The sequence below is a fragment of the Peromyscus eremicus genome, chromosome 6 (genome assembly GCF_949786415.1).
Source record: "Peromyscus eremicus chromosome 6, PerEre_H2_v1, whole genome shotgun sequence".
Lineage (NCBI taxonomy): Eukaryota > Metazoa > Chordata > Mammalia > Rodentia > Cricetidae > Peromyscus > Peromyscus eremicus.
The window spans coordinates 20,750,348-20,768,339 of record NC_081421.1 but is presented as its reverse complement, the minus strand read 5'-3'; positions in this window follow the sequence as shown (position 1 = coordinate 20,768,339).

Genomic DNA, 17,992 nt, shown 5'->3' with positions numbered 1-17,992 from the left:
AGAAGGAAAATATAATAATCAAAAAATGAAACTACTTAAAACAAGAACAATTATCAAGTAAAAAATACATTCTATATGTCCAGACCATAGGTAACTGGCATTTTTATAGAGATTATAACATATAGGTATCCTTTCCTGAAGAATCAAGGCTTGTACCTGATATGTCATTAGCTAAAATTTCGGAGGATCATAACTGTAAATATCTAATATTCAGTCTCATCAAACACCTGAGAAGGAAGATAATACCTGAATAAGCAGAAAGCACAAGCAAGCAAATTCAAAAAAAATTAAGAAATGATAGAAACAGCTGGCTGCCTGGACAGTCACCCAATGTTTCTCTATGATGTTGGGGCATCCAACTTTGGCTTATAGGCCTAGAATATCTGACAGACGTTTTTTAGAAGCAGGAAAATTGGAAGGACTGTCCTACCCTATCTTGGCAAAGTTTGGCGGTCTCTTTTCTTTGTGTTCTGCTTGCCCAGACTGGACAACTTACTTACTGTCAGCAGTCAAGGCAAGAGCAATTCTTTCCCAATAGGCCAGTTTTGCCAAAAGAAAGCAAGCTCCATATGGAGAGTCTTTGGTGTCCATCATCCATCCTCTCATGAGTAGATCAGTGCTGCCAGGAACAGACATGTCTCATGTTAGAAAATTTGTAAGTTATTAAAACATTTTCAATGGCATATTCTGTAGGTCTTTGAAGTGTTTGAAGATCACCTATCTATTTAGAACATATCTCTGCATGACTATAAGTTTTACAAACATGGGTGACTATTAATCTGTAATTCTTATTATCTTATATAGCTTAAAGACTAAAGCTTCACATTATATAAATAAAAAAGCTATAGAGGAAATACCTTATGCAAAAATAGAAACAGATGTACAATGTAAGGACAATAACCTTGAAATTGTGACAATACACAAGAATATCTTAACCAGGGGTAGAAATGTTCAATGCAATATGGCAAAATAACCTTAATTTGTATCAATATACAAAAATATCCTAAACAGAAGTAGAAACGTGTATACAGCATGACAAAAATAATTTTACATTTATATCAATATACAAAAACATCTTAAACAGAAGTAGGGACATATATACAATATAACAAAAATAATTTTGAAATTGTATCAGTATACAAAAATATCTTAAACATAAATAGATACATATATAGAGTATAGCAAAAATAACTGAATTTATATCAATATACAAAAATCTATATGAATGTAAACTATTTAAAACTGACTGCTGTGGGATGGTCTGTATGACAAATGTGTTGCTCTGATTGGTCAATAAATAAAACATTGATTGGCCAGTAGTCAGGCAGGAGGAAGTATAGGCAGGACAAGGAGGAGAATAAAGCTGGGAAGTGGAAGCCTGAGTCAGAGACACTGCTAGCTGCCATGATAACAAACAGCATGTGAAGATGCCAGTAAGCCACAAGCCACATGGCAAGGTATAGATTTATAGAAATGGATTAATTTAAGCTGTAAGAACAGTTAGCAAGAAGCCTGCCATGACCATACAGTTTGTAAGCAATATAAGTCTCTGTGTTTACTTGGTTGGGTCTGAGTGGCTGTGGGACTGGCAGGTGAGAGAGATTTATCTTGACTGTGGGCCAGGCAGGAAAACTCTAGCTACAACTGACAATAACTTTTTTAGTTTACAAGTAAATTTAATAATCTGCCTTTTTATTCTAATATATCTATCTCCCTTTTTCTATTTGAAATAGATCCCTGAGTCTAATCTCCTTTGTTCTGTCCCCAACCCTATAACAATTTACTACCAATCCCCTAAGATGACAACTATTCATAACCCTAGGGAAAACAAGAAAATCATTCACCCTACCTTTTTGGAAAGTGGGCATTGTGTTCTTAGAAATATTTCCTGATGTCTGGGGAGGGCAACAGTATCTCTATGGGAACCTATAAAAACTGAAACAATGTTTAAGTCTTAGGAGGACTAGCTGCAACATTGATAGCCAGTATCTGAAGTTCTGGCTGGAGAGGTGCAAGAGGGTGGACCATCTCAGATAGCTACCTTGGAATTGTCCTGAGCAGTTTGTAGTCCAAAGCTGATCTTTGGGTGGTGTTTATCAGTTCAATGGTTCTAATATATTCCAGGTAGAGTTGTTGTTGTAGGGCCCCATCATCCTCTTCGATACTTCAGAGATTGCTGTTAGGAAAATTTATTCCTCACTGTGGAAAAATTAAACATTGTTAATATCAAAACGGAAAGTCTTAATTTTAAGTTAGTATTATACCTAAGGAAAAGTTCTAAAGAGTCAAAATAAATTTGAGGGGAAAGAGATTTGTGACAAAAATAGTCTCTAGATTTTGCTTTTCTTCTGTCTTATACCAGATGACTCTTCTGATATAAGACAGAGATTCGAAATTTTCTTTAAACAACATGCTTGGGTTTAGAGAAGGAGAGAGCCAAACTCTAATTTCAAAGCTAGCTTTAGTTTTTAATTGAGTCAGGACTAGAAATATTTTGAGAGGTAAAGATATTTTACCCTGTAGAAAGCAATTATACCATCATGCCAGATTGTTTCTTTTCTTGGTAATTCTTTGTGGACAATTCTCCCTTCTTCTTTAGATGTCTATCTGTCCAAAGGTTATTGATGTCTTCAAGAAGGAAAATTATATTCTCCTGTAAAGAAAAAAACAGAACTCTGCCATAACCTTAATTTGGTAGGTTTTTTCCTTTCCACATGTTGAAATGCCACATCAGTTGATGAGCAATCACTTCTTATAATCAAGAGATCTTTCCTGTTCGAATCATATCTTTATTAATTTTGATGGTATCCATAGCTTTTCTTCTGTGGAAACAGAAGCATAACCACTTTTGGAGTATAACACATATCCTTGTTTCCATTTTGAGATCAACACATCTTAAAGAACACAGGCTGATTTAATTCATTAGTTTTCTACTCTCCAATATCTCTCCAAAGTTGTTGTTCCTTTCTCTTTAGCATTTAGAAAATTTAAAGTTAATAAGGCATTGTGCAATCTATCCCTGGGGGTCTTTATTACGCTTTTCTGTTTATTTGGTATTTCTTTTAAAGTATGATTAGATTTTTCTGTAACCAATTGTCCTTTTGGATTGTGTGGTACACCTGTAATATGCTTTAGGGTGTAATATTCAAAAAACTGTTTCATTTTACTAGAGACATATGCTGGAATACTGTCAGTCTTAATTTGTACAGGTATTCCCATGATGGACATGATTTCTAATAGATATGTAATTACAGAATCAGCCTTCTTAGAACTCAAAGCAACTGCCCATTGAAAGCCTGAGTATATATCTATGGTATGGTATACACATTTTAATTTTCCAAATTCTGCAAAATGAAGCATATCCATTTGCCAAATTTCATTTCTTTGAGAATGCTTAGGATTACTTCCTGTAGGTAATAGAGTTTAATTATACAAGAAACAAGTAGGATTTTTTTTTATACTTTTCTTGTTGCCAAGTGATGGAAAAATCCTTTTTCAAACTCTGGCTATTGACATGGTGTTTGTGTGTTGTGTTTGTGAAATTCTGGTGCCTCTAACACATTCCCTACTAATAACTGATCAATTTCATCATTATCTTATGCTACTGAGCCTGGCAGACCCATATGGGACCTGATATGTGTTAAACATACATGGGATGATTCCTATTCCTATTTCCTGTAACCATATAAATAATTAAGTTAATTCTGATTCATCAGGAATAATTTCAGAAGTTTCAATATGTAAAATAACTCATTCTGCATATTGAGAGTCAGTAACTATATTACTCTGTTCTGTAAAATCCATTAACAACATGAGAATAGCATATAATTCTGACTTTTGAACAGAATCACAAGGGCTTTGAGCCACTTTACTTAAATTTCCTGACTTATAATCTACCTTTCCTGATTTATTTGCATCAGTATAGAATGTAGAGGCTACTGTAGATGTAACCAACTGCCTTATTAAATAAGAAACACAGAGCCGATTCAGAGAAAAAAGCCAAGAGGTCAGAGCTAAGAGCCTCACCCTTCCTGCTTCAGCAATCCTCTTCAGCCAAGAGAGCTCTCCAAAAGGGAGCTACTTCCTGTTTCTCTTTATAAAGACTTTCGGTTCTGCCTTCTCATTGGTTGTAAACCCATGCCTCATCATTGCCTGTCTGTAAAGACTTCCAGGTCTTCTATGGTTGGGATTGAGATTAAAGCCGTGTGTCTCCAATGCTGGCTGTATCCTTTTACACAGAGATCTACCTAGCTCTGCCTACCAGGTGCTGGGATTAAAGGTGTGTGCCACCAACACCCAGCTCTGCTATGGCTTGCTATTAGCTCTGACACCCAGGCAACTTTATTTATTAACATACAATTAAAATCACATTTCAGTACAAATAAAATACCACCATATTTCCCCTTTTCTATTTTAATAAAAAGAAAAAAAAAGAAAAAGGTTATAACTAATAAAAGAAAAACTATATACAAAAGTACAATAACTATATAGAATATATACAAGTAATAAATACCTAAACAATGTCTAGTCCATTTGTATTTGACAAATTCAGAGAAAATAATTCCATTATCTATCCTATTTTGGTAAGTCCAAAATGTATCTAATTCACTTTCTATCCTAATTAATCTTCAACTATAACTAACTAACCTTCAACTATAACTAACTAATCTTCAACTATAACTAAATAATCTTCAACTCCTTCAGAGACTCAAGAAGGAAATAATATTGGCTAACAAAAATAAAAACAAGAAGTGCATGCGAGCAACTTCCAAATGATTTGTGAGTTGACAGAAACAGCCAGCTGCCTGGACAGTTACCTGAGGTTTCTCTGCAGTGCTGGGGCATCATCTTCAGCCTATAGGCTTAGCGTATCTGACAGACTCATTTGTGAAGTAGGATGTACACAAGGTCAACAGTTCAACCTCGCATTGGGTGAGAGCAGTCCATGTATCAGAAACACCTGAATTCCACTAGTGTCATGTCATGATTCAGGATTTTAAATTCTGGAAATTGTTCATGGTTTTTTAATTCAACTGTCCATTCTTCTTGGCTGTGTATATATGGCTTCATCTCAGCATCCCGTTCTTCTCCACATCCCTCTATCAAATGGCAGTCTACTATTGAGAGGTGTGAGCTTAGTTACTCTTCAAGAATAATTGTTTCAGCTGCTGTTCCATTGCACATCAGAAACCATTGGACCACTGCCTGTTCAGCTGCCTTAGAAGAAAAGAGCACTGTACCTTTTCCAAATTGAGAAGGCCACTTCAGGGATGGTGCCATATTGTCCTGGCCTCAGAAGATGCCTTTTGATAAAGACATAACTACACTTGTTTTGGCAAGAATCGGTAGTCCTTTGTTTCATGTCCTGTCTGTCCATTTTTTAAGCAGTTGATTTGAGAATACTTTGTTGTCCAGTGGCTAACTTTTGCCACAATGAAAGTTAACTTCATATACAGTTTCTTCAATGCCCATATTTTCTCTGAAGTAGATTGGTACTGCCAGGAGCTGACATGTCTCATAGTCATAACAAAAAAAATTTTTTCTAAGTTATTAAAACATTTTAAATGCCATATTCTGTAGATCTCTGAAGGGTTTGAAGATGACCTGTCTAAAATATATCTGCTCAATTTTTAAAACATATCTAATGTGACTACAAGTTCTATTGTAATGTCTAACTACTAACTTTCATTTCTTTATATCCTAATAGTTGGTAACGATAACATTCAAGGATCAGAAAATTGCATTATTAAATGAACGGTATAAGTACAATTAGAAATATACATATAGCATTTTCTAACAATATCAATTTCAATATATATAATTTGTATACAATATAAAACAATCCAATCCAATGTAAAGTATTTAAAACTAGTAATTGTCTTTTTCTTCTTTTCTTTTCTTTTCTTTCTTTCTCTCTTTTTTTTAAACAAGAACCTTAAATCTAATCTCTTTTGCTTAGCCTTTTTCCTAACCCTTGACAACAACTTGTAACCAACCCCTCTAAACAATGAAAATTATCCCAGACCCAAAACCCATTAAAAAGACCAAAAAAACACCTGCCCCACACCACCTCTTTGGGAATGTGGGCGTCGTAGTCTTAAAATTGCTTCCTGCTGGGTATGGGTGAAGTTATCTTTATCCTGAAAGAAAAATTTTAGGTTAATTGTCAAACTCTAGGAAAGGTAACTATATCCTTCATTATCCATTCTGTGTATAATGCCAAAGTTCAGGGTTTATCTCAAGTCCTTATTCAAGTAGTCTTTGAGACTGGATCATCTCAGCTAGTCATCTCAAAGTTGCTCTGAGCACCTTGTAGTTCAAAGCTGATCTGTAGATGATGTTTGTCAGCTTAGTGATATTATTATTGTCCATGTGGAATTGTTGTTGTTCTGGGACCCCATCTTCTTCCTGGAGACTTCAGTTTATGTTAGGCCTGGCCATGAATTCCTGCAAAAAACTGATAAGAGACTCGAACACAAAGACATGTATATGCAGCTAATTAAAGCCATTTTTCTAGAATTAGTTAGTACTCTATATGACCATTCATACCTTAACAAAGTTTAAAATGTATATATATATATATATATATATATATATATATATATATATATATGTTAATCTTATAAATTTTGATATAAAATTTGCACTTTAAGAAAAGTTTAAAGAATCAGAATAGAATTAAAGAGTTGAGATTAGTAATAGAATATAGTCCCTTAATTAATTTGGCTTTTCTCCTGTCCCATAGCAGAAGATGGCTCTTTTATTCTGGCATGATACAGGGAGTTTGCATTTTCCTTTTAACAACATGCTGACTTTAAAGAAGGGAAGGGCCATTCTCCAACTCCAAAGTCAGCTTTAAATTTTAATTGAATTGGGACTATTAGAAGACCAATAGTGTTAAATCTTTAGAGAAAAGCAGAAACAAACATTTAGGAAGACATAAAATTTTTTAGATAATATATACCCATATGCCGTTTCACTCTGTTTCCTGGGATAGATGATTTGTCCCTTTTCTTCAGTTGTCTTATTTGTCCAGTGTTCTTCAGATTCCTTAACCTTCATTCTCCTAAAAGACAAAAACAAAAACCTTTCCCCAAGACTAATTTTGGGGATGTTCTTTTTTGGCAAGTTATTATCTGATTAAATGAAAAGGCATGTGTTACTGGTATAAGTTAGTTTAAATTGGATGTTCATGTTGGTTGATGAACTATCACCTCCTCTAATTAAGAGGTTTCTCTTGTTCAAATTGAACCTTTATCAATTTTGATGGCACCCACAGCTTATCTTCTCCTGTAGAAACAAAAGAAAAACCTCGTCCCCAATGTAACACATACCCTGGTTTCCATTCTGAGGTCAGCACATCCTTAAAGTATATACGCTGATTTAATTCTGTAGTTTTTTCTATTATCCAATGTCTCTCTGCAGCTGTTGTTCCTTTCTCATTGGCATTAAGAAAATTCAAAGTTAGTAGAGCATTACGCAGTCTATTTCTGGGGGGTTTGTTACCACTTTCTGTTTATTTAGCATATCCTTCAGAGTTCTGTTGGATCTTTCTATAACTGCTTGACCTGTAGGATTATGTGGTATGCCTGTAATATGCTTTATATTGTAATAAGCAAAAATCTGCTTCATTTTAACAGAGACATATGATGGAGCGTTGTCAGTTTTAATTTGGGCAAGTATGCCCATGATGGCCATAACTTCTAGCAAATGAGTAATTACAGAATCAGCTTTTTCAGAACTCAAAGCAGTTGCCCATTGAAATCCTGAATAAGTATCGATAGTATGGTGTACATATTTCAATTTTCCAAATTCTGCAAAGTGAAACATGTCCATCTGCCAGATTTCATTCCTTTGAGTACCCTTTGGGTTACATCCTGCTGGTAATGGTGTTTGATTGTAGAAGGAACAAGTAGGACATTTCTTTACTATTTCTTTGGCTTGTTGCCAGGTTACAGAAAAATCCTTTTTTAAACCTTTATTATTGACATGATGTTTTTTATGAAATTCTGAGGCCTCCAGCACATTTTCTATCAATAATTTATCAATCTCATCATTGCCTTGTGCTAGAGGGCCTGGCAGACCAGTATGGGATCAAATGTGAGTTATATATAAAGGATGACTCCTTTTCCTGATTGCATCTTGTAATTGAATAAATAGTGAAGTTAATTCTGAAGCATCAGGGATAAATTCTGCAGTCTCAATATGTAATACTACTCTTTCAGCATACTGAGAGTCAGTTACTATGTTGAGAGGTTCTGAAAAATCCATTAATACCAACAGAATAGCATACAATTCTGATTTTTGAACTGAATTATAAGGACTTTGAACCACTTTACTTAAATTTTCTGATTTGTAACCTGCCTTTCCTTGTTTGTTGGCATCTGTATAAAATGTACGAACTCCAGATATGGGTTTTTCCCATACAATTCGAGGCAAGATCTAATCAGCTCTCTTTATAAGATCAATTCTACCACTTTTGGGATATTTGCTGTTAATTTCTCCCAAAAAATTACTGCAAGCTCTTTGCCAAGGTTCACTTTCTGTCCATAATTTTTCAATGTCCTCCTTAGTTAAAGGTATGACAATTTCTGCTGGGTCTATTCCTGCTAATTGACAAAGTCTCAATTTTCCTTTCCAAATCAAGTCAGAGATTTTTTCCACATAAGTTTTTAATTTTTTATTTGGTTTATTTGGTAAAAACATCCATTCCAATATAATATCTTCCCTCTGCATTAATATTCCTGTAGGAGAATGCCTAGAAGGTAAAATAACCAAAATGCAATCCAGCTTTTGGATCAATACGATCCACGTGCCCTTCATGTATTTTCTTTTCTACCAAGGCCAATTCTTTCTCAGCTTCAGGTGATAATTCTTTTGGACTATTTAAGTCCTTGTCACCTTCTAAGGTTTTGAAAAAATTATGCAGTTCATCATTTTTTACCCCAACAATAGTTCGTAGATGAGAAATATCTCCAAATAATCTTTGAAAGTCATTAAGAGTCTGTAATCTATTTCTCTTAATTTGTACCTTTTGGGGTCTAGTTTTTTGTAGCTCTATTTTATATCCTAAATAATTAATAGAATCTCCTCTTTGTATCTTTTCAGGAGCAATTTGTAATCCCCAGCAAGGCAAATTTTTTCTTTACTTCTTCAAACATTCTAAAGTATCTGCATTTGAGTCAGCTAGTAAAATATCATCCATATAATGATAAATTATAGATTTAGGACCTTTTTTATGTACCACTTCCAATGGCTGTTGTACAAAATATTGGCATAGAGTTGGGTTATTCAACATTCCCTGTGGGATGACCCTCCATTAAAATCTTTTAACCGGTTGAGAATTATTATAAGTAGGCACTGTGAAAGCAAATCTTTCTCTGTCTTTTTCTTGTAAGGGTATTGAAAAGAAACAGTCTTTTAAATCAATAGCTATGAGAGGCCATCCTTTTGGTAACAGAGTAGGCAAAGGAATTCCAGATTGTAGAGAGCCCATTGGCTGTATTACTTTGTTAATTGCTCTAAGGTCTGTTACCATTCTCCATTTATCAGATTTCTTTTTAATAACAAATACAGGAGAATTCCAAGGGCTGGTTGATTCTTCAATATGCTGAGCATTTAACTGTTCTTCTACCAGCTCTTCTAAAGCCTGTAGTTTCTCTGTTGTTAAAGGCCATTGCTGGACCCATACAGGCTTGACTGTTAACCATTTTAAAGGTAGAGCTGTTGGTGTCTTTGGAAGATCATCAGTTGTTGTGCCCTGTTCTTGTATAATATGGATGGCTGGTGACCACTCAGAATAATGCCTTCTAATACTTCTCTCAGAAACATGTGCTAGATTATTATTTGTTTCTGAGATTGGAGGGATGTTAATCTGATTATTCCATTGTTGCAACAAGTCTTGACCCCACAGGTTCATAGCTATGTTAGCCACATATGGTTTTAATTTTCCTCTCTGTCCTTCTGGACCTATACATTCAAGCCATCTTGCAGTCTGTTTCACCTGAGATAATATCCCAGTTCCTAACAGTTGAACGTTTACCTCCTGAAGAGGCCAAGTTGGATGCCAAAATTCTGGTGCAATTATGATAACATCCGCACCTGTGTCTACCAGACCAGACAACAAAACACCATTTATTTTTATCGATAATTTTGGTCTTTGTTCATTAATAGAAGTTTGCCAAAAAATTTTCTTTATGTTTTCTCCTGAATTTTCTATTCTCTCTGTTTCATCATCCTGAACAGCATGATTTATTCCAATAGGCATTTGGTTATTTAATTGCTCTGAGTAGGGGTTTCCTCTATGACTGCAGGAAAGGTTTGAACTGGATTTGCTATGGGGACCTGCATGAGGCCCCTCTGGGAGTTTCCCGAAGACTGAGGTAAAGAATTACCCTGTCTGTCCCTTGTTGATCTACATTCATTGGTCCAGTGTTTTCCCTTACCACACCTTCTGCGTACTCCAGAAGGAAGGGGCATTCTGTTGCCATTGTTCCTTGAAGAAACATTGTTTCTAGGGATGACCTGTTTACAGTCCCTTTTCAAATGTTCTTGCTTTCCACATCCAAAACAGCTAATATTCCTCAAACCTTTTGAAATTGCTTCTCCTACCCACATAACATCATGTTCATGAGCTTCAACATTAACCATGTCTCTAATCCAATCTTCCAAAGGTACAGACCTTGCCTTTAATGGCCTGATTACTCTTTTGCATGCTGCATTCACATTCTCAAAGGCCAAAGATTCAATTATTATCTGACTAGCTTCTGAATCCAGGACCACTCTCTTTACTGCTGAAGCCAGTCTTTGTAAAAAATCTGTGAAGGATTCTTTTGGGCCTTGTATAACCTTTGTAAATGACTCAGTTTTTTTTCCTGGTTCCTCAACTCTGTCTCATGCATTCAAGGCTGCCGTTCGACATAAAAATAGGGTTTGGACATTATATAAACATTGTGTTTGTGCTGAAGCATATTGACCTTCTCCAATAAGCTGATCCTGGCAGACTTCTATTCTTTTATCCCTCCATTGTTTTTCTATGTTTTTAGCTTCATCCTTGAACCAAGTTAACCACTGAAGCCTTTAACTGGGTTCAAGAACAGCTTGTGCCAGCTCCCACCAGTCCTGTGGTACAATCCTATTATATGTTGACCAAGAGTTTAACATTTGCTTTACATATGGGGAATGCATGCCATAAGATACTATTGCCTCCTTAAACCTTCGTAAATGTAACATTTCAATTGGAGCCCAAATATTTTGTGTAGTCATTTGATCAGGCAACTGCTGTACAGTTACTGGACAAATTAAGAGTGACTGTGTGAAAACAGGCTTTCTTTCTGTAACCTTATGATCAAATCTTGAAGCAACTTCACTGTTAATTTCTTCTGTCTGAATTTTTACAGGTTTAACAAGTTTTTCTAAAGCTGTCATCCTAGCACTTAAATTGACTATCTTTTTAAATAGTAAAATGAGGATAAGCATAGTAATAAACTGCATAATTCGATCAACATTAATCTTCTCATATAGTTGTTCCATTGTCAGACTGCCTAAAATTGCAAACAAAGCCCAATTTTCTTCCAATGTACACAGAAAACCCATTTTTTTAATGTGGAAAAAAATTTCTCTTTTAATAGTTTCCTTTAAAATATCTGATATGTTAAGTGACTTACCAAGTCTGCCTAGAACAGTAAAAATCCAAGGTAATTTCAATACAGCCACCTAGTGTCTGAGGTGTGAATCCAGAGAGAGAGAGAGAGAGAGAGAGAGAGAGAGAGAGAGAGAGAGAGAGAGCACAAGCGCAGCCACAAGTTCTGCCTAAGAGCTTGAATCTAGCCACGTGTTCCTGCTTGAGCCCAGTCAAAGCTTGGCTCTGGCTTCCTCAAGATCTAACCACATGTGTTGGCTTTACAGGCAGGGGCCCTGTTCGGCAGGGCAGGCCTGAGTTGTTTGTAGCACTGGCTTTAAGCTAACCGCTTGAGGCTACAGTCAGTCTGGCCTGAGGCCAAGCCCACCTGGGCCCGGGCTAGGGAGCCAGTCACGCAGGCAGGAAACCGGACCTGCCGACAAATCAAGTTAAGCAGTTTTTAATGGATTCTTGTCACGTTGGGTGCCAAATGTAGATGTAACCAACCTTCTTATTAAATAAGTAACACAGAGCCAATTCAGAGAAGAAAGCCAAGAGGTCAGAGCTAAGAGCTAAAACCTTACCCTTCCTCCTGCAGTGGTCCTACCTCTCCGAACTAGCTACCCCTGTGTTAAAGTCTTTATATAGTGTTCCTGTTCTGCCTTCTCATTGGTTGTAAACCCAACCACATGACAGCCTCGTCATGGCCTGTCTGTGTAGGCCTCCAGGTTTTCCTTGCTTGGTAGTGAGATTAAAGGCATGTGTGTCCGATAATGGCTGTATCCCTGAACACACAGAGACTTACCCAGCTCTGCCTACCAAGTGCTGGGATTACAAGTGTACGCTACCACTGCCCTGCTTTCCTATGGCTTGCGAATAGCTCTGACCCCTGGGCAACTTTATTTATTAACATACAAATAACATTTTAATACAAATAAAATATCACCATATATATATAAATCTTACAAATTTAGAGATAATATTTATACTTTAAGAAAAGTTTTAAAGAGTCAAAATAAAATCAAAGGATTATGAGAATAGTGACAATAGAATAGACCCTTAATTTTGGTTTTCTTCTGCCCCATATCAGGTGGCTCTTCTGACATGAAACAGAGATTTTGGAGGATCCTTTAGAAAGCATGCTTGGATTTAGAGAAGGAGAGAGCCATGCTCCAACTCCAAAGCCAGCTTTGACTTTTAGTTGAATTGGGACTCCAAAAAGACCATTGCTTTTTATGTTTGTAGAGAGTAGCAGAAACAAATATTTGGGAAGATTTATGAAATTTTATCCTGTTAAAATGTGCAATAGCATTAGGCCAAATTTACTCTTTTTCTTGGGACATTCTTCTTTGGATGATTTGTCCTTCTTAGTCAGATGTCTCATTTGTCCAGTGATCTTCAGATTCCTTAGTTAGATGCTTTGATTTTCCTGGAAAGACAAAACAAAACCCTTTTCAACCCTAACTATAAGGAATTCCTTTTTCATCAAATTATATCTTTGTTAAGACAAAATATTTTTGGCAACAGAATACATAGTATCTTTTAATTATAAAAAGCTACTTTATTTTTTAAACACCTGATCAAATAAAAGGCATTTGTTAGTCTTAGAAGTTAGTTTGGATTGAATGACCAAGCTGTATGATGAACCTTTCCCAATCAAGAGGTCTCCCCGGTTCAAATCTAATCTTTATCAGTCTTGGTGGTATCCATAACTGTTCTTCTATGGAAACAAAAGCAAAACCTTTTTTTTCCAATGTAACACATATTCTGTTTTCCATTCTGAGGTTAACACATCTTTAAAATATATAGGCAGATTTAATTCAGCAGTTTTTTTTTCTGTTATTCAATGTCTCTCCACAGCTATTATTCCTTTTTCATTAGCATTTAAAAAATTTAGTCAATAAAACACTATGTAATCTATCTCTAGCTGTCTTTATTACCCATTTCTGTTTATTAAACACCCTTCCTGCTTCAGCGATTGTCTTCAGCCAAGTGCTCTCCGAAAAGGAGCTACTTCCTGTTTGTCTTTATAAAGATTTTTGGTTCTGCCTTCTCATTGGTTGTAAACCCATGCCTCGTCACTGCCTGTCTGTAAAGACTTCCAGGTCTTCTATGGTTGGGATTGAGATTAAAGCTGTGTGTCTCCAAAGCTGGCTGTATCCTTTTACACACAGAGATCTACCTAGCTCTGCCTACCAAGTTCTGGGATTAAAGGCATGCGCCGCCACCGCCATGCTCTTGCTATGGCTCTAATAGCTCTGACCCCCAGGCAACTTTATTTATTAACATACAATTAAAATCACATTTCAGTACAAGTAAAATACCACCATAGGCTACAGATATTGGAGTTCCCCATACAACATGAGGAAGAACCAATTGGTTCTTTTTATGAATTGAAATACCTTGCTTTGGGGATATCTGTTGTTAATTTCCCAAATTAACTGCTCTTTTCCAATGCACATTTTCTGCCCATAAAGAGGAAACTTCAGCATTAGTAAAAGATACTACAATTTTTTCTGGGTCCATTCCTGTCAATGGATGAAGTCTTAATTTTCCTTTTAGAATCAACTCAGAAATCTTTTCCACATATGTCTTTAATTTTTGACTCTGTTTGGGTGGTAAAAATATCCATTCTAAGATATCTTCCCTTTGCATTAAAATCCCTGTAGGGGAATCCATAGAAAGTAAAATAACCAGAATTCAGTCAAACAATCCAATGTCCAACCTGTAATTTCTTTTCCACCAAAGCCAATTCTCTCTCAGCTTCAGATGTTAATTCTCTTGGACTATTTCAGTCCTTAACACCTTTTAAGGTTTAAAACAAATTACTCAGTTCTTGAGTTGTCACTCCAATAATGTCTCCCAGCAATTTTTGAAAGCCATTAAGAGTACGCAATTGATCTCTCCTGATTTGTATCTTTTGGGATTGAATCTTTTATATCCTAATTAACTAATAGAATCTCTTCTTTGTATTTTTTTCAGGAGCAATTTGTAATTCAAAGCAAGACAAAACTTCCTTTACTTCTTCAAGCATTTTTTTTCTGAAGTATCTACATTTGAATCAGCTAATAAGATACTATCCATATAATGGTAAAAATCATAGATTGAGAAAATTGTACATGAATTTTTTCCAGTGGCTATCACACAAAATACTGGCACAGGGTGGTACAGTTTAACATCCCTTGTGGGAGAACCTTCCATTGATATGTTAATAGGCTGAGAATTATTATAAGTAGGTAATGTGAGGGCAAATTTTTCCTTCTCATTTTCTTGTAGAGGTATAGTAAGAAACAGCCTTTTAAATCAATAACTATAATAGACCATCCTTTGGGTAACAGAGAGGACAAGGCAATTGCAGGCTGTAGAGAGCCCATTGGCTGAAATCTGTCAGCATTCTCCATTTTCCAGACATTTTTTTAATAACAAATACAGGAGAATTCCAAGGGCTGGTTGATTCTTCAATATGTTGAGCATTTAGCTGCTTCTGTACTAGCTGTTCTAAAGCCTGTAATTTTTTTTTATGTCAAGGGCCATTGTTCCACCCAGGTTTGTCAGTTAACCATTTTAAAGGCAGGATTGTTGATACTTCTGAAAATCAATAGTTGTTGTGCCCCCCCCACTTTTTTGTACAGACTGAATGGTTGGTTGTTGGGCCCTGGCCCCCCATTCCTTGAGTACCTGTTGCCTTGCTTGCTGATCTTGACCAAATATCCTCCCTATGCTGATTCCCTGCTGGTTTTCTTCCTCCTAAAACAGCTTACCAGAGGTTCTTTGTTTGTGTATCCTGCATTTGGTGTAAACAGCTAGGATGCAAGAATGTAAAACATCTGTAGTGAACTTCTGCCCTCCAGGGTTCTCCCACTGTGCTTTAAGCCTGTATTTAAGGCCTCCTCCCTCCTTCAATAAACAGCATTAGGCATTCTGCTGAGAGGAATGACCCGCTGTCTTGTCTCTGTTTTTAATCCTCAGCCACTCACTTGGACATGGTGAACAGGTAGTAATGTGGGTGTTACTGCTACAATTGGTGACTGTTCTTTATAATACCTTTTAATATTTTCCCCAGAAACATACATTGGTTTATGGTTTGTTTCTGAGATCACAGTAATGTTTTCTGGGTATTTCATTGCTGTAACAAACCACAACCCCATAAATTTATTGCTGTGTTAGCCACATATGGCTTCAGTTTTCCTCTCTGTCCTTCTTGCCCTATACATTCAACCCATCTTATGCTTTGTTTTACCTGAGATAAGGTTCCAATCCCTAAAAACTGATTCTGCTACAATTATAGTTACATTTGCCCCTGTGTCCACAAGACCTTCAATTACAATGTCATTTGTTTATTCCCTTAGCTTTGGTATTTGATTATTTATTGAAGTCTGCCAAAATATTCATTTTATGGTTTCTATTGGAACTTTTGTCTTATCTTCTAAAACTGTTGTATAATCCAAAGCAGTATGGTTTTTTACCATAGGCACTAGGTCCTTTAACTGCTCTGAGGATGAGTTTCTCCCATGGTGACAGGGAATGACTGAACCAAGTTTGATATGGGGGCCTGTGAGAGGACCTCCCAAGGTATTTCCAGATGATAAATGGTTGCCTTGCATGTCCCTTATTGATCTGCATTCATTGGTCCAATGTAGGCCTTTGCCATGACTTCTACATAATCCAGAATGTTGGGGCCTTCTGTTCCGGTTATCTGTAGAAGAAACATTGTTTCTAGAAATGCCCTGCTTACAATTTCTTTTTAGATGACCTTGTTTACCACAATTAATACATTTGACATTTTGATTTTTCCTTAAGCCTTTGGAAATCACCTCTCCTACCCAAGCATCGTCTTAATTCAGAGACTCAATATTGACTGTGTGTTGGATCCATTCTTCTATTGGTGCTGATCTGATATTTAAGGCCAATTATCTTTTTGAATTTTTACCATTTTCAGAAGACAAAGATCGAATTAGTATGCTTCTGAGTTCTGGATCTTATATCATTCTATTTTCCACTGAAGTCAGTCTTTGTGAAAATTCAGTGAAGGGTTCTTTGGGCCTTGTATAACATTAGTGTAAATTTTGGTCCTCTTTCCTGATTCTTGAATTTTTGTTTTTGTTATTTTGTTTTTGTTTTTTGTTTGTTTGTTTGTTTGTTTTGAAACAGGGTTTCTCTGTGTAGCTCTGGAGCCCTTCCTGAAACTCATTCCATAGCCCAGGCTGGCCTCAAACTGATAGAGATCTACCAGCCTCTGCCTTCTGAGTACGGGGATTAAAGTCATGCACCACCACTGCCCGGCTCTCTGATTCTTGAATCTTGTCCCAAGCATTTAAGGCTGCTGTGTAGCATAGGACAAAGTGTGTACATCAAATGTAGCCTGACTATCTGTATCAGCATAACAGCCCTCACCAAGTATTTGATCTTGGGAAATCTAAAAACCTCTAGCTTTACTTCACTGTTCAAGGGCCTTAGCTTCTTCTCTCAATCAGCTGTTCCATTCTAACCGAGGACTATATTCTAATACTGCTGTGAGTAATTGTTACATCATTTGTGTTACATAAATTCCTAAAGGATTAATAATAAAAACCCAGAGCCAAATATTGGGGTAAATGCTGAAAGATCAGAGGAAACAAACGAATAAGGCATGAGAGAAACTTTTCACCACCTCAGGCCGAATGGAAGATGAGATCCTAACTTCAGGAATCCTCAGACTGCAAGCCTCTGAGTCCTCACCAGAAAGGTTCTAGTTCCTGTCTCCTCATGCCTTATATACTTTTCTCCACCCAGCCACTTCACTTCCTTCCTACTGCTGGGATTAATGGCGTGTGTGTTTCCCAAATACTAGTAGCAAAACCATGAGATCTCAAGTGCTAAGATTAAAGACATGTGACTCCCAAGTACTGGGATTAAAGATGTGTGCCACCACTGTCTGGCTCTGTTTCTTTCCTAGACTGAATCAATCTTATGTAGTCCAGGGTGTCTTTAAACTCACAGAGATCCAAATGGATCTCTGCCTCTCGAGTGCTAGAATTAAAGGTGTGTGCTACCACTTCCTGGCCTCTGTGTTTAATCTAGTAGCTGGCTCTCTCCTCTGATCCTCAGGCAAGTTTTATTTGATATAAAATATATCACCACATTTTTGGAAAAATTTTGTTCTAAGATCACCTTGTATTTAACATCTGCCTCACATATGCTGAATACATACCATAGGAAGTTATTTTTTCCTTAATATTCTTTTTTCTTTCATTTTTCTTCATTATGAAATTTTCTACACACTCCACATATTATTCACAGATCACCATCTTCTCTCCTCCCACCCCCAGCCCTCTTTCAGAAAGCCACCCTGCATCCCCACATCCCATAAATCGAGGTCTCCCAAGAGGAGTC